The following is a 26871-nucleotide window of genomic DNA, read 5'->3' as shown; positions in this document are numbered from 1 at the left end:
ATTTAATTTAAATTATTATATAACTGTGTATTTGCACTTTCTGTTTGGCTGACATCAGTTATCCTCACATTATGCACATCAACTGGTGTTCACTGTCTATTGTGTTCAACTGCACTACCTCCATTCTCCATCTCCATTACACACACACACACACGAAGACTGTACATTTACACTGTATATTCTATTTCTTATTTGATTGTATTTATATGTATCTTTATATTTTATATTTTATCTTTTTTAACTTTGTGTATTGTGTAACCTGCTGCTGGATGCCAAGAATTTCCCCCCGGGGATCAATAAAGTATCTATCTATCTATCTATCTATCTATCTATCTATCTATCTATCTATCTATCTATCTATCTATCTATCTATCTATCATGCTGGTCAACAAATGTGGTCTTCATGTTGGTTATGTTGATGCTTGATTATGCTCTGTTTACTGTACTTATTTATTTAATAAGCATAGTCAAGCTTGGTGAAACTGCCCTGCTAAAAAAAATCCAGCTCAAAACAAACAAACAAAAAAACATACACTATGCTAGTCAAGAGCTACATAACTAACTAGCCTACTAGATGACCAGCATGCCTTGAGCTGGAAACTTTTTTATTTTTGCAGATTTGCCATGCTGGTTATGTTGATATATATGCTTAGTCATGCTTTTGTCCTGGTCATGCTGGTTTATAAGCATGGTCAAGCTTGGTCATACTGGTTATTTAGCTATCTTGGTCAACACAGTTGGTCAAAGCCAGTTATGCTGCTTGAGTAGCTTGGTTAGCCTTGGTTATGGTCAGATTATGACCATGTTTGTAGACAAGCTGAACTGACCAACTCAAGGGAAAACATACCATAGGCTGGTCAACCAATTTATAACCAGCTTTACTAGAATAAACTGGCCATGTTTCTTTCCTTCCAGCAGCATAGCCTCTTTCCCTCTCTCTCCCACTAATTTAATTACTCCAGTCCAGGTAGCATTTAAACTAGTTGTATAATGCTATGGTTTTGCCAAGCTAAATTTTCAGTTTAAATTCTAGGTGCGTGGGAATCTCTCTCTCTTTCTCTGTCTCGATTTTCCATCTGTTTCTATATCTCTCTCTGCCTTCTACTGCTCTTTCTCTCTATGTCTCTCTCCCTCTCTTTCTCAGTCTTTTTCCCTCTCTCTCAATCTCTTACCCCTCTTTCTTTCTCAGTTTCTCTCTCTCTTTTTCCCTTTCTCTGAGTCTCTTTTCCTGCCTCTCTATCTCTACCAGTCTCTCTCTCTCTGTTTTACTCCCTCTCTTAGCCTCTCTCTCTGCCTCTCTCTATTTCTTTCCCAGCCACCCTCCTGCTCTCTCTCTCTCACAGTCTCTTTCAGTCTCTCTCCCTCTTTTTCAGCCACCCTCTCTCTCACTCCCTCCCTCTCAGCCTCTCTCTCTCTCTTATCCACCCTGTTCTCTCGCTCCGGCGCCAGCAAGCGCTTTGAGGATCCTCGGCTGAGTGGAAGAGAATCCGCCGCTGTAGAGAACCGGAGCTGAGTCCGCGGTGTCCGCTGGCCGCGGGCTGTCAGTGAGGGCTCGGTCAGTCGGTGGGTCGGGTGGTTGTTTGAGGCGGTAGCGGGAGAGGGTGTGAGGCGGAGCGGGAGCGGCAGACAGCGGGTTTGTGTCTGGTCGTGGCCCGGGGCTGGGGCGCTCAGTCCGGTACCGCTCGCTCGTTTGTTCGGGGGAGCCGCCGGTCGTGAGTCTGGGATAAAGAGAGAGAGGGGAAGAGAGAGGATGCTTACAGACGGCGGGAGGTGAGTCCGTAACACTCAAACACACACTCGCACTGAAACACACTCACTAAAACACACACACACTCCTGTAACACAAACTCATTCACTCACACACATATACCCCAGTCTGCTCAGGGTTTAGAGAGGAGTGGGGACACTTCTCCGTGTTTTCGTGCCGCTGAGGAGACAGTAGAGCCGCGGGGAGCGAATGGAGCAGCTCAGGTAGGCTAAACAGCTAAATGGTTGACGAAGTGTGTGTCTGCGTGCGAGTGTGTGTGTTTGAGGACGACAGACTGCTCGGGTTTGCGGTGCTGTGTAAAATAGGGCGCTCTAAATAATCTGATTATCTGAAATTCAGGTTCCTTTTACTTCTTCTGGGTCGAGTTTTCCGGAATGTTCAGTCAGAGCTGACCGGGGTCGGTGTGTCGGTCAGGGCGGGGGTGTGAGCTCGGTCCGCGGCGGAGCTCCACAACACCGACCGCGGCAAGTTCATGGAGCTTTCCCCGCCGGATAGCTACTGTGAGCTGGATGGATATGATGAGCTTCAGCTGTTCAGGCCATTATTAACCCCAGCTAGTTAACTAGCTGTTAGCTGAGTGTGGAAGAACTAGCAGGAATAGTGAAGGAGGTGCCCTTGTCCTCCACACATGCACACTCACACACATCCATATATTACATACACACAAACACTGCATATTACACACTCATCTCAACACGAAGTGTACGTTAAAAGCCTGGCTGAATGGTGTCGAGTGAAATGTTGGTGTAACATGACCAGAGGAAGCTTCCTCCAGTCTGGGTTGTGTGTGTCAAAACATCTGCTCCAGGCTCTGTGTTCAGAAAACACACTGAGAAACCAGCAATGGACTGATTTCTGAGACAGTTTCTGAATGTAGGATATTTTTTATGTGCTATCTATCATTGATAATGTCGATTTAATACAGTTAGAATCTAAATAACTTGAAATTAAATACACAATTGTGCATTGTTACCATTTTTATCACACCTTTCAAAACCATACTATCTCTTTTTTATGTATTTATTTATGTTTAATACATTGTTACAAGGCATATCTTGTTGATTTTACACAATTAGAAGCCTTTGCTTAAGTAGCCTAAACTTAAGCAAATAAATGTGACTAGAATCACATCAAACAGCCTTAATAACCCCTCTATGGCATAGTGTTGCCAAATTTTACCATACTGTACTGCACCTTACTTTTTAAAATGTTTTATTATTATTTTATCCAATATGATGAGATGAACAAGTGGGTCATGAATAAAAAAAAATATGTACACAGGCAAGCTATTCTTTCATTCTTGTTGTAAAGGTACTAACAGTTTTTCAGGCAACATTATGCTTTGAATTCATGTCATATTGGGTAAATAAAGGTATTTAGGTACATATCCCAGTATTGACTCTTAGACAGTTAGAATGTAGTAAAATGTGCTTATAATAAAATAACAGATAGTTTAGGCCAGCATTTCTCTCCTAGATATCAGGTACCTAATTAGATATCTTTTTTTTTCAATATCATACATTTATCTGTTTGGTTTCTAAGAAATTAAGATATTTCTATGTATTTCTAGCCTGTTATGCTGTCTATCTGAATTTCTCCACAAAGTCCTTGACTGTGTCGTTTGGTTTGCGAGGTAAACTGGACAGCTGTGGTTTTTATCTGCTTTGCTTTATGGGCATATAGAGACAGTGCTTGTGCTGTGGTGTTTTACAGCAGCAGTGGTGGACTCCTTCAGCCTGCTTTATTTATATGGGGACTACAGCATAGTATAGATGGCTTGGCATGGTATTCACTGTATAGTCTGTATTCGCTATATAAGTGCTGCTCTGTATTTCATTTTTATCTCAAATAATCAAGCTTTGACAAAGTCTTTTCTTGGTGGGTGCAATCAGTATGACATGTCCTCATTTTGTAATTTTGTAATTCTGTAATTGTCTCCATGACTGTAGACACACAGCAGTGTTCTTCAAGGTCTCCTGGTCCATCTTCATACAATATTGCCAACACGGCTTATATTACATTCTTATGAAACTTGCATGATATTGATTTATTAAGTACGCCTGGTTGGCCTGTCTTTGTGTGTACGTTTGGGTGTGTGTATGTGTAAAAGTGTCTGTGTGTGTTTGAGTGTGTAGAGTAATGAGTGAAAACCTAACTACTTAACCAGCTTGGTGGGTAAATTGTTTTCAGTCCTGCTACAGCTGTTTTAACATCCACCACATGCTGTTCCTTCAAACAATCAATACAAAGGAACTCCATCTACTGCTAATAACTCAATGGAGCGCCTCTATGTAAATATAATAATTGCTTTCCGATTAACTGCTTGCAGTACCTACAGTAGTGTCTTGAGTGCTCATTGTAATGCTTTTTCATGTTCAAGTGTGAAAAAAACCTGCCTTTTTGTCTTCTTTTAAGTGGCACTTGGCTAATGACAATGGACTTCTCTAGCACTGGAGATCATACTGCACACTGGAGATAATGGAGCATGAGAGGAAAAGCTACACAAATGCACATGCACATGGCTGCTCACTATCGGCCATTAGGATCTAGAGTCTCTGAGTGTTGTCTATTGTATGCCAGCAGTCGGTTGGATTGACCACCTGCTTTTATTGTTGAGGAATATTAGAAAGTCAACATGGCTGAGTGTCAGCTGCATGCAAAGCATGTTTAAATGGTGTCCTTACATGCCAGTTCCATGGATTTTGTTCCATTCTGGACCCACATGGACTGAGATAAAGCAGCCTGTTGGCACCTATGTCTCACCCGGTTCCCTTTCTGTTGGTTCCTGTTGAAGGAAATTGATGAAACATAATGGGATGTGGACAGCTGACATGGTTGTTATTATAATGGAGCCTAGCTAAAAAAAAGAATACAGAGATTTGTGTTTACAAATATTGTCTATAATTAGGGATGCACCCATCATTATCACATCATTTTGTGGCTAATTTGTGGCCATTTTTGTTAGGCTTCTGGATCACAACATATATAATTTCAGCATTGCCATCACAATGTGCACAATTTTTTATGCAGCTTTATACTAGGACTGTGTATTGGCACAGACCTGGTGATGATATATATGTATAACGATTCAGTATTTTGCAATATATTGGGATACTGTAAGCAAGGCCATTGTTTAAATAAAAATATTTAAACACAGAATAAAAATATGATCATATTCACAAAGTACGACACTGCTAGTGGTCAGAGTTTAAACACAACACAAAATAAACCTCTGTCTGCCATCCCTGCATGTAAACTAATAATTAAAAACGCTTTCTTTTTTAAAGGCACATAATATTAGCATTAAAGGTCTCCTTCCGCCAAATTCTGTCTTTCTTCAGAGACCTCTAATTTAGTAAAATAAAGCCGGGCTTAATAGAAACACCTGAGCCCTTTTTTTTTTTTTTCTACACAAAAAACGTCTTACATGGCATTCATTCATACAAGAGACCACAACTAGACATTTTAAAATGAATGAAAAACCAATGGAACGAGATTTATAAATATAAAACAGCTACATTTAACATAAGAGGCATTTGCAACAAAGATATACCAAAATCATTATAACGAAATGGCCAATTGCTATTAGGATTAAATTGTCAGATTTAAAATATTGGCGATATTATTGCATACAACATGATATAGCACATACCTAACAGACAGTGTCATAAGAATGCTTCACCCCAAAACTGAAACACTTATGAATGTAATCATGTGACAACATGATGCAAACATCCAGGTACTATGTACTCTTTGGTGGAATATATCTGAAATATAGTACTGTCACAGTAATCAGTAGCGTCAAAGACAGGGATGCACAATGATATTGTAATTATATTGATATCGAATGATAATTGCTTTTTAAGAAGGCATCGGCATCGGACTGACTCCTAGATTTAGATCAGTATTTGCTGACATATTTATTGTATACTGGGAAAGGACCAAGCGATTCTGGCTGTGCTACTACTAGTACTATTAGTGCAGTACTTTAAAATTAATTGATTTGAGCTCTTTTTTATTTATTTTCATTAGTTTAAATTGATATATAGTTCTGATTAACCTCTTAATTCAAGCTGTGGCCATTCTATGGAAAGGTCATTTAGCTAAATAGAAAGACCATTTGATACCACTGACACACTATATGCCCAAATGTTTGTGAACACGCTTTCTGCTAAATGAATTTAACTAGTTTCACTAGGTTTCACCCACATATGCATGCATGCACACACGCACACACACACACAGCTTGTCTTATCCCTGTAGAGAAGTATTGCCAATAGAATAGGACCCTCTGGAACAGATTAACATCTGCTTATTAGTACCATTCCTAGGTCCAGGTGTGTGCTAGAGGGGGTATAAAGTCCTTGGGCGTTGATCTGTTGTGGTGCAGTGTGTTCTTTAAAATGGTGGTGCTTCGTCCAATACTGTTGGGGTTCTAGATCACCATAGCAATGCTCCAAGTAGAATCTAGTTGGATATAGAGCTGGGCGATATGGGAAAAAATCTTATCACGATATAGTTTTCCATATCAGTCGATATCGATATGTATCACGATATAAATCAAATCACTTTGTGTCACACTTAAAGGTTTGTTTTTATTAGTGAGAGAATAAGGGAGTGATGGAAGTTTTATCACAATATTTTTTTCTGTATCTCCATAATTATTAGGGCTGGCCCGAATAGCATTTTTTGAGCTCCGGATATTTGGCAGTAATTGGTAGCGAATATTCCAATATTAGTTTTTAAAAAAAACAAATTAATCATGAACGCGAGCCAGAACCCGAGCTTGAACGTCAGCCTGACTCAGGCGCTGCATGAACTCGGGCTTTTTTCCAATTTTTTCCAATTTTCCATGACTGAAAAAAAAACTTGGGCTATAAGCTCAATATTAAATATTTCGTTTGTTTAGAAATTATTTTATATTCTTAAACCATGTTAAATTATATTAGATTAGTAGGGCTGGCCCGAATAGCGTTTTTTGAGCTCAGAATATTGGGCACTGATTGGCAGCCAATATTGGAATATTTGTTTTTAAAAAGACGGATTAAAAACTGATTAAAGTAAAACAAAAATTGCAACACGGCCCCTTTAATTCACCACAAATTTTTCCAAGACCCAGCCGGAAAAAAAAAGATTTCCCACCTTTTCCTCAGCTGGGTCGGGCTCAAAAAATGATTTGTGATAGGCTGTTTTTTGGTTTGTTTGTTTAAGCACTTAGGCTTTTGTACTGCTGCAGTGCAATATTTAGATTTTATATTCTGAAATTCGTTAGGTTTTATTTCTTTTAGCATTTTGAACTTTTTTTCCAATTTCAAATTTATTTTTTTCTGTTCGTTATGTTCTATCGGTCCTTGCGTTTTTTGTAGTTGAAGTTGAATTTAATATTGAAGTTCAATATTTCTAATTTATATTTTGAAATTCGTTAGATTATATTTATTATTGTATTTTGAGCTCACTTTAGTTGGTTATTTTCCAAATTCATATCTATTTTTCTGTTATTATTAAATGTTATTAGCTTATTAGCTTAGCTTGTCATTTAGCATACAGAACTTCTCACGGATTTTTAATGAATGTTGATTTATTAATTTAAAAGCTGTACCTTATTAAAAGTATTTTAAGCCAGACAGACACTGTGTGATTTTTTAATGAGTTTATCTGCACTTTTAAATGGTTTGTCCTGTAGGAAACGCACACGATTTGTATGCTGACACTGTTGTCTGACTGAGGAGCTGCTTTCCGTCAAATGCAGCCTGTAGGCAGGAAAAAATCCAGCCAGAACCGACCATATCATGAGCCAGTTTTAAAGCCAGTAATTTAGTAGAGCATTAAACTACAAATCTGAGATGTACCTGCTGTACTTCTTAATCTCTGCCCCCAAAACGGTCCATTAACTTGCTTGACAGACGCGTCAAATCCCCCGCGAGCACGCGCGGCGCACAGCGCACCGATTAATTCATGCGTTGAGCTTTAAACGCGCAGCTGAGCTGTAATTGGGGAAATATCACAAAAATCACAGTGTGATTTGTTACATTAAAAAAAAGACCATTTTCTTCCGCCTAATCTGAGAGGAAAGCGGTGTTCTCGACCGGCCCGAGTTCATGCAGCGCCTGAGTCAGGCTGGCGTTCAAGCTCGGGTTCGGGCTCGCGTTCAGGCAGATAATCTAAATGATAAATGATTTTGTGTTTTTGCACTTGGGCCATAAGCTCAATATTAAAAAGTTCGTTTGTTTAGAAATTATTTTATATCCTTAAACCATGTTAAATTATATTAGATTAGAGGAAAGTCATTTAGACATCATTCTTAAGGTGTTTTTGTCCTGTTACCGCTCCGCAAAAAAACCTCTTCCTTTAATCCGCGCCCCACATACACATTTTTGCAGCACCTGCCCCGAGGTCCTAATATAAATTGAATTAATTACATTTAGTGCTTAAAATTTACTTAAAATTTATTTAAAACGTGCTGAACAGTGCGGCCGTTTATTCCCAAAGTACAAACACTATGGTTGTTTGCGTGTGTCGGGCCATACTCCACTATTCTTTAGGGTTTTTTGTTGCATGCATGAGAATAACTATTACAATTTTCTTAACTATTTATTAATTTGCTCCAGCGTCTTCTGGATTGATTACACGTTGTGTTTTCGTTGTTTGCCGCGCCACTTAGACGGAAATGGAAATGAATGTTTATCGAATTCTATTGCACAGGCTTATCATCGTCATCGAGGGAAAAATTATCGCGAAACAAATCGATATCGTTATATCGCCCAGCACTAGTTGGATATGACCAATAGAATGGAGCATCTGAAAATGGAGAAAAAAATACTCTTCTCAGTATAATAGTGTAGTAGTCAGTTTAGAGTCCATGCATAAAACAGAACCTGGCTGATGGCGCATGAAGCAGGTTTAGCACTAGCTGACACGGATAGAGCACAGGAAATCAAAGCTGGTATTGCGCTCGACTGTTTCCCCTGCATTTGAAAAGCTGTGTAAAGGGACGCAGGGGATTGCTGTGCAGCACATGGCTCGGTCTGCCTGCTGCTTGATGATCATAGGTGGTGTGCAATGTGGCACAGTAATCCCAAATGTGAGCGTGTGTGTGTGTATGTGTGTACGAGTCAAAGAGTCCTATTTCGTGTGCACTTCCTGTTAGGTGGCTCCCTCGTGCGTGCATGTGGCTAACGTCAGAGTCACAGCGTCGCCTGAGTGATATGAATTCCTTATTATATAAACATCAGCTTCCAAACGCTTTGCCGCTGAACCCGCAGGCAAAATAACGTTAAGACACTGCTCCTGCTCCTGAAGTTATTGTGTGAGGTGGGGTTTGGAGGAGTAGAGGGGGGGTCTTTTAACTCCACTCGAAGCTGTGTAGCACCCCATAGCTTTGTTTATCCTCGGTGGCCCTCTTTAAATCACAGCAACAGCAGGCGCCCCGTGCCGCATTCGAAAGCAGACACGCTCTGCAGCCAGGGGCCTGGAGAGCGAGCGGGGCGAGACGCTGAGAGGAGGCTAATTTCAGGATGTCGACTTTTTCATGGCTGCCTCTGCTGGAGTCCTGCAGCGCCACGCCGCTCCCCGAGATCTCCCAGCGTTCCCCCCGGCCCTGGAGCCTCAAAGCCTGCGCGGGCCTGATGGGAGATGGGTGTGTTTTCTTCTGAACTGTGAGTTTTATCTCCCCTTTTCCCTCAGCTGTTCGCGCCTTCACTGTCTGTCTGCCTCGCTCGGCTCGGATAAAAAAAAAAAAAAGACGAGGATGAAAAAAAAAAAAAAAATGAAATAAAACAGACACTAGAAAAGAATAGGAAGAGGATGGGGCGGTTGTGCTGTAGAGCAGGCGTGCATCCAGCAAACATGACATTAGTGCTTAATTTTAAGGCTGGTGAAAAGGTCTCTTAATACAAAGATCCTTATCTGTGTCTCCATTGATTTTCAGTCCGACCACATTACCCTGTTCTAAAAGGTCACTCCCACTCGCTCCCCTGTCCCTTCAAAGCCAAATCACTTACAGTCACATTCTCACAGAGAGTAAAGAGAGAGAGAGAGAATAAAGAGAGAGAGAGAGAGAGAGAATAGAGAAAATAGAGCAGCTTACCGCTAATCTTTAAATGAAATGCATTTCACCCGCCAGAGAAGCCCTGCTGAATAACTATTATTTTATCCATTAGTTTTGCTTAGTTGCCTGAAATTTAAATTGCTGTCTGTTGAGGGAACGGGCCGGCTTCAAATGCCCAAATTAAATTATTAAAATCACAGCTTTTTCCGGCGCCGAATCAAAATAGGCCTTCCCACGCGCTCCATCTTCGACGGTTTCCGAAAAAGCCGAAGAAAGACACACACTTTCACACACTTTTTTTGTATATATTGTCATATAGCGCAGGTTTGCCTGCAATTATCGGTTCAGTCACTTGATACGTTTGTCAAAGACAAACGTTGATAAGTCTTTGAATATACCGATATTATTTAGTGTTAAAAAGGTTCTTTCATATAGGTATTCCAGGGTTCGTACGGGCATGAAAAACCTGGAAAAGTCATTGAGTTTGCAATTGGCAATTTCCAGGCCAAGTTTTGGAAAAATAAATATCCAGAAAGTTTTGGAAAAGTCATGGAAATTTGGTCTACAGATATTGGGGTTTCAGTTTATTGATGGAAAAAATCTATTTTGAGCTAATATGTCAGTTAATTCAGTGATTTACCCCCACACAATGGAGCACTCAGGATCTGACATACATTTTATTATTAAATATTGTGTGTCAAGATTTCAGATTCATTTTAGACCTGCTATAATCAATTTTAATTATAGTATTAGTTGATTTTTGATTTTACTGTCCATGTCTGCACTGATGTTTTAAAATCGTATGGTCATGAAAATTTATCTTGAAGACATTGAAAAGTCATGAAAAAATCACGGAAATGTATTAATTAGAACGTTTATGAACCCTGATGTTCTGATTTGTCGTAAAATCTGATGTTTCTCCATGTTATGTTAACTTTGCCGTAATATAAAATAGGGGTGTGCTATATTGTATCGTTTGCAATAATATCACCAACATTTTTGAATATCGTGAACGACATTATACCCTGAAATATCATGCCATATCACCCACCCCTAATTATATTACTTTCATGCTATTTTTGGCAAAAAAGTTTAGAAAAAAATTAGACAACCACCTAAGTTTCTTTGATTTTACCAAATTGTAAACCTCTGGAATATAATCAAGAGGAAGATGGATGATCACAAGCCATCAAACCAAGCTGAACTGCTTGAATTTTTGCACCAGGGGTAAAGGCATAAAGTTATCTAAAAGCAGTGTGTAAGACTGGTGGAGGAGAACATGCCAAGATGCATGAAAACTGTGAAGAGTATCGTTATCGCTGTATGGCTGTATGTGTGCATTTGCATGCAGAAGTAACAGTGAAGCACAATGCAGAGCATGTAAAGCACAGATGGCATTGCGACTGCAGAATATTTATAACATATAAACATTTCAGAGGAAGTTAGCTGTGTTACAACACGCCTTCTGCTACTTAGGGCTGGGCTTCTTGAAAGCATCTTAGTTTAAAGATGGCACTTAAATGGTCAGGGCAGCATCCCACAGATCACTGTCTGTACCAGTAAGATGATAACACTAAGATTTTTTGGGGAAACTGGACTTATTGGAGGAGTTGTTTAAAATACATGGAACATCAGTAATAATGAGACTTTAAATCAGATTACTCAAGACTGTCACTTTGGGCCTATCATTGGGCATATCGGAGTAAACTACTTAGAGAAGTTGAATTGGGCCTCTGTAAGGTGTGGCAAGTTTTAGTTTAAAACAGCTGATTTTAAAGATGAGTAATAAAACATTTTCTTTTAAAGTCAAACAAGCACTGAATGTTAATGCACACCGAATTATCTCCTAAAAAAATGTTTATTTGGGTGAGTAACGATTGTGAGTGATTGGGTTAGCAGCAGGCTACAGACTGATAATACTCACCTCAGAAACGCAAAAGAGCAAGCATTTAACGTGGTTAGCGGCTAGTGCTGATACTGCTCCAGCCTCGGTACTGGAGAACTGAACTGACACTCCTGTATAACTCTGCACTTCAGGAGAGTGGCTTTACTGGTAAAATTTATACACAAGGCGCACTGACGATTTTTCAGAAAATGAAAGGATTTCAAGTGTGTTTTTATATTGTATATAAAATTACAAAGCTTTGTATAAGAGACATTTACGTGCAGGATGTTATTATTATCAGGAAATTCTACTTAAATATGCTGTGATTTTAGATTGTTATAGTTAGCATTGAGGATTATGCCAGCTAATCGTCACAGCCCTACACCTGTGATGATGTGAGAATTAAATGGTTGATCTTGGCGCTGACCATGGTACCGCCACACACAGATTTGTTGGTCATCTCCATCAAGATAAAAGCAGGAATCCTCACTGTAGATGACCTGCTGTCATTCTGAAGGATGACAGTCTGGCATAACTACCCACCCAGTTCCGTTCTTATGAGTGAACTCTGTCTTGGTGCAGCTATTTGTTAGATGATGAGTGCAGACATTAGTATTCAAGACTGTTCCCATGGTTTTGCCTGGAGAAACAGCGGAGACTTTGATTCCCTGAGCTCCATCCTCCCGAATGCCCGGCCCTTCCCCTCTGCGCTCTGTCTGGAACACATACGGTTCTGCCCAGGCCCATTGTGGTAAATGTTAATTAAGATAGAAGGCTTGATGGAATGGGTTTGAAATGTCAGACAGCAGCGAGGACAAGGGCAAGGGCCCGATAATGCGGAGTGATCGGTTGTCATGTTGACCTGGAGGGCGGTCGACCTCAGACGCAGCGTGGTCCAGAGGAGCTCCGACAGGCCACAGCGAGCTAGGCTAATTGCTTCCAACACGTGGGATTGTTATGAGAAAATGCCCAGCCGATCTAAGCGAGGCGCTCAAGAACGCTTCCGTTCCACAAAAGCGCGCTCCTGCCCTGCGGGCCAGGGACGATGGATACACTTTTCAAATGGCAAAAACACACACGATGATGATGCCTGCTGATACGTTTCACTGTGGTATTTCCAGTAGCTACATTCCTTCTGTACGTGTGTGTGCATGTGTGTGTCTGCCGCAATGAGAATGATAAAACTCTGTGTGATCTCTTGCCATTTCCAAAGCTCACGCCCATCTGCACCGTCAGGCTCCATTATACTGTTCCTACAAACGACAGATTCTGCAAGAAAAGAGGAAAAAAAACTCATACGAATAATCCAGTGGATCTGAATTGTATGGACTGTTTTTTTTTTTTTGCCAACAGAACAAATATTAAGGATTTTTCACCTGGTTATCACTTTCAGACACGCACTTATTTACCTTTCTCTATCTCTTGTGGTGTATCTCTCTTTCTCTCATTCTCTCTCACTCTTTTTTGTATGCTTTGTATGTAAATGCAGCATATCGGCCTGCTAGTTAATATATTGATTTGTCTATCAATTAGAGCATACGACAGGTTTTACAATATATGGTTATGAGTTAATATATCACAATACCATTTCCAATTCCATACTGTTGGAAACACGCCAAAAGCATATACTAGTTCTCTTAATTAATCAAAGGATGTTTAGGGCCTAACGTTGAATAAACCAATTAGCTTGTCCATTGCCATTCCCTTAAGAGCCAGGTGCACTCTGACTTTGGCGGATTGGTATTTTAATGGTGCAGAGCTTCTGCCCTTCTTAGCAGAGGAAAGCACTGATGCAGTGTTTTTTTTATTTTTGCCAATAGGCAAATAGGGTGGGCGATATAGTCCTAAAATAATATCATGATATATCTTGGTATTTTCGTGATAACAATACTCTTGGCGATATGACAAAACACTGAATAAAAAAAAATATTTCAAGAATACACTACTGCAAGAAAAAAATACATTTTATTATTGCATATGATATATGACACACCCCACACTGATTTTTTTTTCAGATTTGTAACAGAAGTCAATGATCCAGAATGTCATGATACTTATAATGCACTCCATATATCTTCATATATCCAGGATTAAAGTAAAATAAATGATACTGGACAGATATAATTACTGTCTCTGTTAGATTTATATTGGGAAATGTGAACAGTGTGAATTTTTCTTTTGCTGAAAACAGCAAAAAGTAGTACCCTGATGTGATAATTAGGGGTGGGTGATATGACAGTATTTCAGTGTATAACGTTCACAATAAAAAAAATATGTTGATGCTATTATCGCGTACGATACGGCACACCCCTAGTTGCCAAGATATCATGAACGTCTGACTGTTCTGACTGAACACACCTTATTTTCAGATCACCATGCCCGTTGGTGTAGATATATTCACAAGCACTGTTGCTATTTAAAAGTCACAGATGCAAAGCGTGGAAACAGATTGTGGGCCGGGTGAAAGATAGCAATGAGCATTGTGCAGAGTGTAAGATGAGGTCCTACAGGGGTTGGACAATGAAACTGAAACACCTGTCATTTTAGTGTGGGAGGTTTCATGGCTAAATTGGAGCAGCCTGGTGGCCAATCTTCATTAATTGCACATTGCTTCAGTTAGAGCAAAGTGTGAAGGTTCAATCAGCAGGGTAAGAGCACAGTTCTGCTCTAAATATTGCAATGCACACAACATTATGGGTCATATACCAGAGTTCAAAAGAGGAAAAATTGTTGGTGGCGCATCTGTGACCAAGACAGCAAGTCTTTGTGATGCATCAAGAGCCACGATATCCAGGGTAATGTCAGCATACCACCAAGAAGGACCAACCACATCCAACAGGATTAACTGTGGACTGTCCGTCGGAACAATAAATTATTGTGGTCTAAAACCAGGTGTTTCAGTTTCACTGTCCAACCCCTGTATGTGTCTCTGTGTCTGTTAATCTATCTGTTTGGGTCCTTTTTTCCATCTTTCTCTTTCTATATACAGACATTCTGTCTGTCTTTCTGTCTCGCTGTGTCTCTCAGTCCACACACACATGCATGTCCAGGGTTTAGGGTTAAGGGTGTAATAGAGTTTAATAAGAATTCTGTGCTGTGTGTGAAAGTGAAGGCGCTGGTGGTGCTGTGATCAGTATTCCTCTCAGGCGAGCAGATCGATGGCTGCTTTGCTGCTGCTGCTCTAGTTGGAAGAACAAGGAGGCAACACCCATCATTTTTGGGGCGAGTGATTGACACGTGCACGCGCAGTCGATCAGAGTGGTTATAAATTACAGAGGGTTGGGGAATGGTTTAGCAGTCAGTCTGAGGCCAGTGGTCAGGTAGGGTGTCTGGTTGTAGCTCAGATCAGTAAGTGTGTGTGTGTGTGTGTGTTTGTGTGTGTGAGCGTGGAGGAAAGGAGCTGAGGTAAGCACAGCCTTGCTAACACGCTCTTTAATTGGATTTGTTTATTTATCTGCAGCAGCCATGTTGATTTACACTGCGCCCTAAATATGTCACGGTGACAGCATCAATATTCATTATGTATCAACATCTGATTGGAATAAACATGAGGAGGTGGGGGAGAAGAGGGGGGGGGGGGTTGGGGGGGGTTTGTCCACGGTGTAATCTGGTCATTCATGCTCCTCATGCTGGCTCAGCTGGAGAAAGGAGGGTGGGGCGGCTTCGACTGATGAAGATGTGCGAAGCTGAAGCTCCTCGCCCCCTGCTGGGCGTGCGACAGCAACATGTTGTCATAGCTGGAGTGTGTTTGCCTTTTCTTATAAAAATAACGGCTGTCAGGAGCCTCTTCGCTGAGTGACACGTGTGTGTGCGTGTGTGTGTGTGTGTGTGTGTGCGCGTGTGTGTGTGTGCTCTTCAGATACCCATTTCACAGGTCAAGTGATCAGAGACAGTGAGAAGGCCACAAAGTGCTAAAAGCACTTCACACACACACACATAAAGAAATGCCCAAACTTGGCCTGTCACAATAATTCTGATATCAGTATATGGTACAATGACCTTTCATGACCTCAATTGTTTGTGCAGCCCTAAATATTTCCCCTTGTGTTTATTTGATAAGTTTTGTATGCACGCAAATCAAATAAAAGTGTAAAGACTTAATAATTAATACTATGCATGCATGATTTTTTACTGATATAGACACTTTCTCACCTAATTATATAGATTATTTTACAGGTATTTTTTTGATAATACTATTCCTGACAATATAAAAACATAATAATAATAAAAACAAAATAATGTTTTATTTCTTGTAATCCAACAAAAACACCTGTATACTTTCTGTATACTTATACAGTATGAAAAAAAAAAATAATGCTTACAGTACAGAATACCATATTTCTCGCACTATAAAGCATGGCAGATTATAAGGCGCACTATGAATAAATGACTTTTTCTGGTGAATTTTTTAATACATAAGGCACACTGGATTATAAGGCTCTTTATGCAGTTAGCGGCTAATGCTAATGCTGCTCCAGCAGTGCTAGCCGGGGGTTAGCAGCAGACTACAGTTTGATATACTCTCCTCTGAACAGCAAAAGAGCTAGCACTTGCTATCACTAATGCTAATACTGCTCTAGTCTCGGTGACGAAGAGCTAAACTGAAACTCCTGTATAGCGCTGCACTTCAGTGGAGTGGCTTTACTGCTCTTTATAACCTGACTGGTAAAATTCATACATATTATAATATGCACTGACCATTTTTGGGAAAATTAAAGGATTTTAAGTGTGCCTTATTGTGTGAAAATGACGGTACTGCTATTACCACTGTGGATGTTTTATCTATAGTCATGATATTTCTGTCACAATATATTGTGCATGATACAATATGGCACACCTCTAGCCCAATTCTATTTTTGTCAGATATAACTACAATTTAACTTTTTTTTTTTGTTTTTTTTTGTATTCAGTGCATTCTGTTTTTTATTATTTTTTTATTTAAGATATTTAACATTTTTCCCACTGCACTGTCTGATTATTCTCAATTAGCTTTTAAAAGTGAATTGCTCTTTAATTTTTGAGTGTAATTGCATTATAAGGTTATTAAATCAGCATTATATCAGTGGCTTAAATTGGTCTTAATTGGTCTGACAGTAATATTGTTTATCATTTTTAGGGCAGTATATCGATTAGTAGTACGATTAAAAAAAATAAAAAGCAATGGTGAAAAGCCTAGACCAAACTCTGCAGTTTTCTGTCAGCGAGATCCGAGTGACTGATAAGAAATTACAGATAATACCCCGGCCTCTCTAATGGCCGCGTGCACTCTGCTTTTATTTCACAGAGCTTTAATGGTCCTTTTCAAATGCCTGTCTGTTCTTTGATTCTTTGCTCTACACCTGTCCCTAATGCAGACACTCGCACTGTGGACCCATTTCACACATGCAGGCCTCGTCTTCTTCTTTTTTTAAGAGGAACTTTGTTTGGATGCCCATTAAAAAACATCCATTGTGACCAATAATCGCATTAAAATACATTAAGGATTTGAGCTTTCTCCCGTCCACATGACCAGCGCAGAGACGAGTCCCAGCCCGACGCCCGAAATGCAGCTTCTCTGCTAATTCGCTCTGTTTTAATGCTTTTACAAGTCTCTTTTTCTCGCCTTCGTTCACAAGTCCAGTGTGTGTTGCTTTTAATCTGCTTGTTAACAGACATTCGCTCTTCGCCCATTATGCAGCCCTTTTTCCAGAGGAACAATGCAGTGGGCTTTTAACACAGTCTTACTGCTCATTTTGAGTGACCCTGGGAGGCCGGTCGAGCATTAGCCTTTAATTAGAGCCTCTGACGCCCGGGCATCGTTTGAGGGATTAGCCAAGCATGAATGTGGGCTTGAACCCCAACCAAACCCCGCTGCTGTTCGGCATCGCTTCACACCCCAGTGGCCTAGCAGAAGTGGCCGGACTGCTCAACACTGAAGTGTGGTCTGTTTGCTCTCGGACAGATTTATAAACACAGGTTAAGAGTGTCAACCTGGGTAATTTGTATGAAAATAGCTAGTGAAATATGATTTTCACAGATGCACTGCACATTGCATTCTAGGTTTGTTTAGAAATACCTTAATTGGTCCTGGTTAGCTATAAGTATTGAGGCAGAACTGCTTTGCTAGGAGTTTTTGATCAAAGATTTATAAATCTGGTGCATTTTGGCTACGTTCACATTAACATACAGTGTTGTGAAACAGTTTGGGCATCCCTGATAATTTAATGATTTTCTGTATACTGTAAATCATTGATTGTTTAGATCAGCAATTTCAGTTAAATATATTATACAGCAGATGAACACAGTGATATTTGAGAAGTGAAATGAAGTTTATAGGATTTACAGAAAGTGCGCAATAATTCTTTAAACAAAATTAGGCAGATGCATAAATTTGGGCACCACAACAGAAAAATGACATCAATATTGATTAGATCCTCTGGTTGAAGGTAATTTGGATCATTCTTCTTAACAAAATATCTCTAGTTTAGTCAGGTTTGATGGTTTCCGAGCATGAACAGCCCGCTTTAAGGATTTGACTATTTTGATGATTCACATTCACAGATGTAAGTGATCTGTAACTGTGTGTAATGTGAACATGTATAAACATCATTTGAGAGACGACTTGTAGCTTTATAAAGGTGAAATGGAAGTGTTAGCAGCTCATATGTGGAGCATCTTGTGTGAGCAAGTGAAGAGTAAACAGCTGGTCTGAAGTACATGCTCGGGTCACGGATGTGAAAAAAGGCCAGGCGGCTTGCTTTTGCTGTTTTTGCAGATTGGCTGCACAGCTGCACCAAAAGACGTTTGGGTACGAGAGAGAAGCACGTAGCGCATGTGTAAAAGCAAAAAGTTTCATGAATTCTGATTTGTCGGATTTGGCACATTCACATAGCCATGAAAAAAATCAGATCTCAGCCACACTGAGCAGATTTGATTCACTTCAGCCTGGTAATGTGAACATAGCCTTTGAAATCTGATTTGAGTGGCCAGTGTGACTCAGATCAGATTTGAAAAAGAAAAGTTTTGAAAAGTCGGCATGTCCACACATCTCTGAAAACAAACAAACAAACAAAAGAAAAAAACAATCTGTCTAACATTAAAACAGAAAAAATGGATTTGATTCACTTTAGTCTAGTAATGTGAACATATCATTTGAAATCGGATTTTAGTGGTCAGAGTGACTCAAATTAGGTTTGTAAAGACTGGAGTCGGCATGTTCACACAGCTCTAAAGAAAAAATGATCTATCTAACATTAAAACAGAAATAATGGATTTGATTCACTTTAGTCTAGTAATGTGAACATAGGTTGTCAAATTATGTGAAACTGACACCAATCCATGAGTCCATAATTATTTGTATTTGCTTATTTAGGGGTATATATTTTATCCTCTTCAGTAATACAGATTCTGTGCAGTATTTTAGAGAATTGTCATACGATATATTGAGTATCGCAGAATCACATCATTATCGTGGGCACTGCACAACTTGAACCTCCTCCAAAACCTGCCTGATTGATGTTTTTTTTTTTAGATGATCCGACAGATGGTCTTCTAGCCATCACAACGAGGCCCTTGTCAAAGTCAATGGCTGTAGAATTCCTGGGACTTTAAATAAGATCATACTGGTTATGTCAGCGTCTACTGGTACTAAACTATTTCATCTTCTATTTTCTTATCTCTTGTTTTAATCGTGATCTCCTGATGATGACAGGTCCACATCCAGCTCCATCAGGTGTCCTTTAAGACAAAATCAATCACCTGGGCTCAGAATAGAAGCCTGACAGGGCTGTGTCTAATGGAGGGAGTAGGGGAGAAAGGGGCTGAGAGCGTATCCGAGTAACACGCAGGAGGGGAGCAGGAGGTCAGGTTACTGGCCAGCACTGAGACGCAGAGCCTGGCTAGCGGAGAGAAGCTTGAGCAGAGGAGATATCTCTGTGAACAAAAAACTCACGGAACACAGAGCAGAGCAGACGTGAGGAATAGAGAGAGATGTGATGACACAATAGCAGATGTCTAGAGTTCCAGTGGGGATTATCGGTGAAAATTGAGCCAAGAGTTAGGGTGTGCACATATGCGTCTGTGGGCACTTGAGTGTGTGTCCCTAAAAGCCTTTGTAACTTTGAAGAAGTAGTTAAAGATGTGATGGGCTTGTTCCATTTGCAGTTATTTGAAGGAAGAAATGGAGAGACAAGAGAGAGAGAGAGAGAGAAAGAGATAAGTAATACAGTAGAGATGTGTAGAAACGTCACGTTTTTGCTGTTGCTTTACTTAAAGAGTTACACATTGAGCTGCAGAATTATAAAACATGCTATTAAAGGAGAAATAGCATAGAAAAAAAGAAAAAAAATAGAGATGGGCGACTTGTCTGTGTGATTGCCTGTGACATTAAATAGTCTGTTTAAAATACTGCACCAAAATAAATGGTGTGCTGCTTTATGTAGTATATAAAATATAGGTTAAAGGTATGTGTGAATTGGGATTCAGCCATGAGTGCAAGCATCTAGAGCATGTGCACAGCGCACTCTGCAATTTTACTATTACCTTAATTACATATAACTACAAGCTGTAACCGATAGGAGTGTGCCATATCTGAAAATTCTGACAAAATTAAAATATTGCACTAAATATTAGGGCTGCAACTAATTAATATTTTAGTACTTGACTAATCTGCCGATTATTTGTTCAGTTAGTCGATTTAGTTGCGATTATTTTTTGTCATGACCTTATTTGTTCTTTCTACTGGAAAAAGAGCTAAACATTTAGGCCCCAAAATCAATTGCATTTTCCGTACATTTTAATAGTTGATACCTATATAGTTGATACCTATTTTTGTTGAAGATGTCTTAAATGTCTTAAAGTTCAGTACGTGTTTTAGGAGAAAATAATTAAGGAAAATAGAAAAATATTAAAAGAAATCTAGCTCACACATCCAACTCTTTAGAATAATGGGTAAATCAGTTGTTAGATTAATTGAATTTAATTAGGAAAAAAACAATGTTTAGACACACTCCTATCCCAAATAAACGGACGTTAATGAGATGGTGGGCAGTTTCTATTGGTCAGATGGAGGAGTCAGCGTGAAGAGCAGCGTTTCTTGAGTTATCGACTGTGGCCATTAAAGTAATAAATACAGTTTCATAAAGTGTTATCAGGCAGGAAAATGTAAGACTCATTCAGTATGAAAATTCAGTTATCCAGTTCCCAGCAATTCAGCTTCAAATTGCATTCTATTAGATAACGGTGCTCGTTGGACTAATCTCAGTAAATGATTTGAGGACATGGAGACGGCGCTGTATAAATTCTGTAAATGGGTTTTGACTGTAAGTAAAATTGTAGTGTTCATTGGCTTTTTGGGGAAGATGAGAGGGGTGGTTACCCTTAATTATATGTTAGTGGAATTGAAATGGCGTAATGAGAGGATGCCTGCTCTACGTGATGGAATGCTATATTTGCACACAGCTCCAGTCTCCTGTGTTTTGCCTGCTTTTCAGAGGATTCGTGTTACCCGTAATGTCGCGGGCGCAGCGCGTGGTTTTAAATAAAAGCGTTGGGGGGAGGAAGGTGGAGAGAGAGAGAGGGGGGGGGGGGTATTGATGAGAGTGCTGCAGGGATTAAAAGAGAAAATGAAATGGTGTTTGACCTTGTGCCTTGCGCCTGTCTCTGAGGCTGCTTGCCTTTGTGCCGGGTGCAGGGGTGGCGATGCTGTGTGGGTTGGTGGGTAGATGGGTTCGCTCCGAAGAGACGAGCTGTTAAAGGCTGTATTATGCAGCTCGCCTGCTGGAATCCAACGGCTCGAATGAAACTCCTCTGGACTCCTCGGTTTGATTAAGGAGAATTCGAGCCTTTAAAATGACTCCTGACTGCATTCCGTCTTCTGGGGAAAAAAGAATCTGCAGGGGATGCGAGAGAAAGTGAAAGATAAACAGAGGTAGAGAGGCCTCTTTTGAGGCAACGGCAATTCATCTCAGGTGTAGTGATGACTCCCCGCAAATAGGCCTGCACTTCGCTTTCAGACGTTTCGTTTTTGCTTAAAATAACGCGCAATGGACTCTGTAAATTGGCAAAGCCGGTGTCAGCCATAAAAGAGAAATGACTGAATTAATCACTCCTCCTAATACAGTTTCCCCCTGGGCCAAGCCTTTGGCAGATATGCAAATGCAAAATAAATAATTCTGCTCTTTTGCATTTCTCCCAGCTGTTTTTTTGATTGGTGCTTAATAAGAAGCAAAGAAACTCTGAGCCGTGCAGAAGCCCAGCTCTCACCTTCCCTTCCTCCTGCTGCACTACCACAGGTCCCTGCCAGATCACCTTACTCCAGCATACCCAGGACAGGCCGGTTTAACTCCCAAATACTGCCACCTAGCTCCCGTCTGAGAGGGTGACTGATGCCGTGTTGTTGTGAATATTTGATGCTCTGATGAGGATGAGCACTTCCCATGCAAGAGCTTTTGAAAGAGCAACTAGCAAAACCATCAGGGACATTTAGAAAACAGAAGTTGCAAGAATGATTTGAACATTTTAAAGGTTGTGTTGTTATAGCTAGAGATGGACAAATTATTGTATTTGTGGTCAGTTTGTTTCAGCTCATTCATCAATCACCAATACTAAGCAGAGGTGCGTCAAGATACAACATTAAACCCTCTCAGGCATTGTAAACAGAAATAGGCTGTTTATCCAGTGCTAAACAAGTTTTGATTAACTGGTTAAATGTGCACTGCTTGCTGTTTTGTGTGGCTGTTAGCTCCGCTGTGTTGCTGTGCTAATAGCTTCTAATTTATAGTTAGTGGTGTTTATTTGTGTTCATCCATGAGATGCATTTGTCTTTTACGTATTATTATTATTACTACACAAAATCCGTATAGCTTTAATTGGTATAACTGTCTATACTGTTTAAGAAATGCTTTTTTACTACATTAGTAAGGATGTTTGTTTATTACCCCTCTAATTATTTTGCAACTTCTTAACTCCAGAGATCATAGTTCCACTACTCCACAGCTCAGTGCTGGCAGAACCCATGGGCTACGTCCAGAAACCCCAAAATGTACCCCCTTTTTCTACTGATCCTTCTTCTCTCCTCTGTGACCCGCAAACTGATTTTGTGGCGCCATCTTTTTGCCTGTTCAAATACCTGAGGAGACAAAAAAGAAGCCACTTGCATTCCCCCCTGAAGCAGCTTCAAGTGGAGGATAGGCCAGAGTATCGTACCATGGAAGTCCTTAGGGATTTAAAAGTGACATCACTGTTGGCACGCCCACAGAGCACACGAGCATGTGCTATTTGGTGAATTCATTATTTATTTACTAATATATATTAATTGTGTATATGTATAAATATTACAAATAAAAAAAAAACTATTATGTGACCAAAAATAAAAAATTGTTGTGAAGAAGAGAAGAGATTTTATCTTTTTATATTGGCAAACATTTGTTGTGTTTTCTTTCTCTGCAATGAGCAGAAGTTTAAATATCCACAATTATTACAATAAAATAAATTCACGCAGCTGTGATTGGCTGTGTAGTATTTGGTGAGCTAAAAGCGAGTAATGTGATTGGCTCAGTCCACCATTATTCTATTAAAAAAAGGCTCAGCTGTCTGATTTCCCCAATAATTGCTCCTTCTCTCCACTCCTCCTCTCCTATCCTCCATGCCTCCATCTTCTTCTGGGGTAGGAGAGGAGCAGTAGGACGTAAAGGAGAAGAAAGGAGGAGTAGCAACAGTTTCTGGACGCAGCCATGGTGCCAATTTTTTTTTCTCCATAGAGTTCTGTTCTATTAGCAATACTGTGTGTGTGTTCATGTGCACACGTGTCTCAGCAATGGGTACACCTTAAAGTAGCTGAGTTCATTCTTTAGAAGGGTGGCCACAAACATTTGGACATATTACATAGTGCACACTGTAGTAAACCAAAAGATGTGTTTGTACAGAATATATTGCATTTGGTGAGTTGAAGGCCATGTAGGATATGACTGGAGCTGTTTATTTGCAGGTTGCGACTCTCGAGCGCTGATTGTGGATATGAGGTTCGCTGGCTAAGCTGAACTGCACCCACCGCGGGTCACCTTGCCTCTCGCGCAAATAAAACGAGCCGGATCAATATTCTTAACTGTGCAGCTGGAGAGGACTGGGGATTATCACAGACCAGGCCTTTACTCTCTTCCTCAGTCCTTATCTTCGTAACCTCGGCTCTGCGAGTAGCGGCGGAGGCGGAGTGGATGGAAAGGAGTACAGGAGGACGCGAGGACAGCTTAGACGAGTAATTTCGTCTTTAATTACTCATAATTCCCCCACGTTTTTGCGAGCGGCAAATTGTTGTTGCGTGGTTGTTGTTGTTTTCCTCCGGCTCATAATCTTTGATAGTGTTAGGGTCAGCACTCCCTTTTAAGCCTCTTAGCTGAAGGACGCATGAAAAGGTTGTCGAGGAGGCTCTCGGAGGAGGCTCTCGGAGGAGGCGAGGAAGGAGAATGACCTGCTTTTTGAACGTGCAGCCTCAGCTCCCTCAACCCCTCTCCTTCACTCTCTTTTCTGCCTGGTCTTCAGTTAGAGCTCAGCGTCCGGTATCAATAACCCCCTTCCAGAGCGCTTTATTGGACTAATTAAGGCCTCGTCTCTCCACACCATCCCTCAGAGGGGAAGGATTAGACGGCCCTGACGGAGAGAGGAGATGCCGCTGGCCTCGTCCTGGTCCTGCGAGCCCTTTGAGAGGAGAGGAGGACGGAGAGAAATGAAGCCCAGGCCTGGGAAAGCAAATGGGCTGCAGTGATCGATAGTGTTAGGCAGCATTAGACAAGAACACACACAGGCTTGGAAGCACATTAAACTGGCTGCTGGCAGACCAGGGCTGGAGCTAGTCCTGTGCAAGTGAAAAGAGCATCTTAGCCCAGAGTGGAGGCTATCATCTTGTAGAGCTGTGTTTATCAGTCCTAGTCCAGGAGGTAATACAGGAGGAGTATTTTGGAGAATCTGCTAATTGTAACGCTTTTATCCAACTAGCACCTTCTCTAAACCAGCAGGGCAGTGGTACGCTAGGACCAGGATTAAGTACCCCTGTGGGTATATAATGCTTCCCCCAAAACACTTATTTTGCACTGACTAGGACTAGAGCTGTCATATAAGTAAAAAGGCTTTTTATCTCTATCATGACATGAGTTTTTACAACAAACACATCGAAAAACCTGTGATAATAACCTGTAAATAACAGAAAACAGAGAGCTGTACATGCTGCAGACTGTGCTCACATAACCTAACAAGGCTGGAGGTAGAGCAAGGTAGAAGACCACAGTGAACCTCCCACACCAAACTACTTCTTAGCCTAAGAGGATGAAAATCCTGCAGCCATACAGCATACTGAAAACCTTAGAGAGCCTAAACTATTTAATTTTTATCTTTTTCACATCTATATCAGGATATCCAACATCCATACTGTTAGCAAAACAAACAAATAGCTATCTCTTAAAAACAGTAATACAATTATCTCCATTATATATTTCCATTCTTGCATTTTTTGTTCTTCATTTTTTCATTTTTTGACATGAGGTGACTCTGGCAGTTACAATTTCATGAGGAATGGTCCAATAAAATATTCCATAATGGCTTGGACAAATATGTGGTTACGTTGACTTTGATGGGAAGTTGAGAAGATTTCGTTGCCTTCTCCAGTAAAGTTGCCTTTTTGGATGTTGCTCTGGAGACAGCATTGTGCATATTTTAGGGGTGTCACGATTCTCTAAATCCTCGATTCGATTTCATTTTCGATTTGAGGGTCACGATTCGATTCGATTCTCGATTTTCTTGTTTTTTTTTCTTGTTATTATTTTATGCCTCATAAAATTTAAATAATATATTTATTATTATTATTATTATTATTATTATTATTATAAATATTATAAATATTATTATTATTATTTATTAAGATATATATGGTAATGCCATCTAGTGACTTTTTTTGGTAGCAAGAGTGTGCACTATTAAAACAAGCAGTTTATCAGAGCTGTGTGTGGATGGCTGGTGAAACTGCTCACTTACATGAAGCTGCAGTTCTTCATCAAACCACTAGTCGGAGCTGCAGCAGCAGCACAAGCCCCGCTCTCTTCACTCAGTCACTACTTCAGTACAGCCCAGCCACGGGCTACAGGGCTCAGCCAGTCCGTTTTTACTGTTTCTGTAAACAAATAAAGGTTTTAACCCCACTAACCGGATAATACAGCTCACTACAGTTCATCTTTCAGCCCAAGCAGCTAACAGCAGCAGGTTAGAACAGCCGACACGGAGTCACTGCTCGGATTACATTAGAAACAGGTCAGTTAGCGCGCTGCTAACCTCAGGATGTTTATAACTACGGAGTTTAGTGGACACACCACGGCTGCAAGGTTAGACTGTTGAAGGCTACTGAAGACTATTAAAGGCTATTGCAGGTTATTGAAAGCATTATTGGGGGGCAGAAATCAGTACAGGCTGGTTAGATAAGTGATGTGGTGAAACTGTGACTAGCGCTGTCACAGTGATGTTTATTAACGTCATTAAAACAGATTTTGTCAGGTATTGTCTTATAAATATTTACACATAACTTATATCTCTCCTGAAAAGCTTTTATTTTAGTCAGAAACACGCTTGTGTTTACTTTATCTGAGAGAAAGATGTTTTTTTAATTCAATGGAAAGCAACAGGTGTAGTCAATTATAAGTTTAAGATTTTTAATCCACCTCACTGTGATCTATAGTCAGTGTTCTCAAGTCACACTGACACACGCATTTCAGCGAGTTCACACGCTCTCACCTGCGCGCACCCACCCCTCCGTTAGATACAGATACAAAACCTGCGCGCCCAACCCCCGCCCCCCCCTCCCCCGTTGGACAGATAAAAAACAGTGATCACACTCCCGCAGACACTCAAAACTTGAGAGCCCTGTCTATATTTCTATAAATCCGTTTTCAGTTTCTCCTCCGTGGTTGAAAGGCAGCTGTCTCTCACACAGCAGAACTGAGGGCGGGGCTGCGCTCATGCAGCGGCTCTCTATTTAAATGAATAGGATGCGCTGTGTTGGTGCCGCGCCATTTGCGTAGCGCGCTGCGCTATTTGCGTAGCGCGCGCGGGAGGGATCGTCGATACTCTTTTTGACTTCGATACTCGAGACCATGACCTCATTTCGATTCGATTTCGATAAAATATCGAGATCGTGACACCCCTAGCATATTT

At 40.5% G+C, this 26871-nt stretch overlaps 1 protein-coding gene across 4 annotated transcripts in view; it reads left to right on the top strand.

Annotated features, from left to right (window-relative positions):
- lingo1a (leucine rich repeat and Ig domain containing 1a) overlaps positions 1-26871 on the top strand; it is a 221161-nt gene that overhangs the window by 171058 nt on the left and 23232 nt on the right. Inside the window, exon 1 of one of the 4 annotated variants that reach the window (XM_007228543.4) lies at positions 1297-1770. The exons of 2 other annotated variants lie outside the window; for them this stretch is intronic. The gene's annotated coding sequence lies outside the window, so the exon portion shown is untranslated. Of the gene's footprint in view, positions 1-1296; positions 1771-1839; positions 1972-26871 lie in introns of those variants that run through there. One more of the 4 variants, XM_007228544.4, reaches the window with a different exon arrangement.

The sequence above is a fragment of the Astyanax mexicanus genome, chromosome 2, assembly GCF_023375975.1.
Source record: "Astyanax mexicanus isolate ESR-SI-001 chromosome 2, AstMex3_surface, whole genome shotgun sequence".
NCBI lineage: Eukaryota > Metazoa > Chordata > Actinopteri > Characiformes > Acestrorhamphidae > Astyanax > Astyanax mexicanus.
This window is presented reverse-complemented; position numbering and strand designations above follow the sequence as displayed.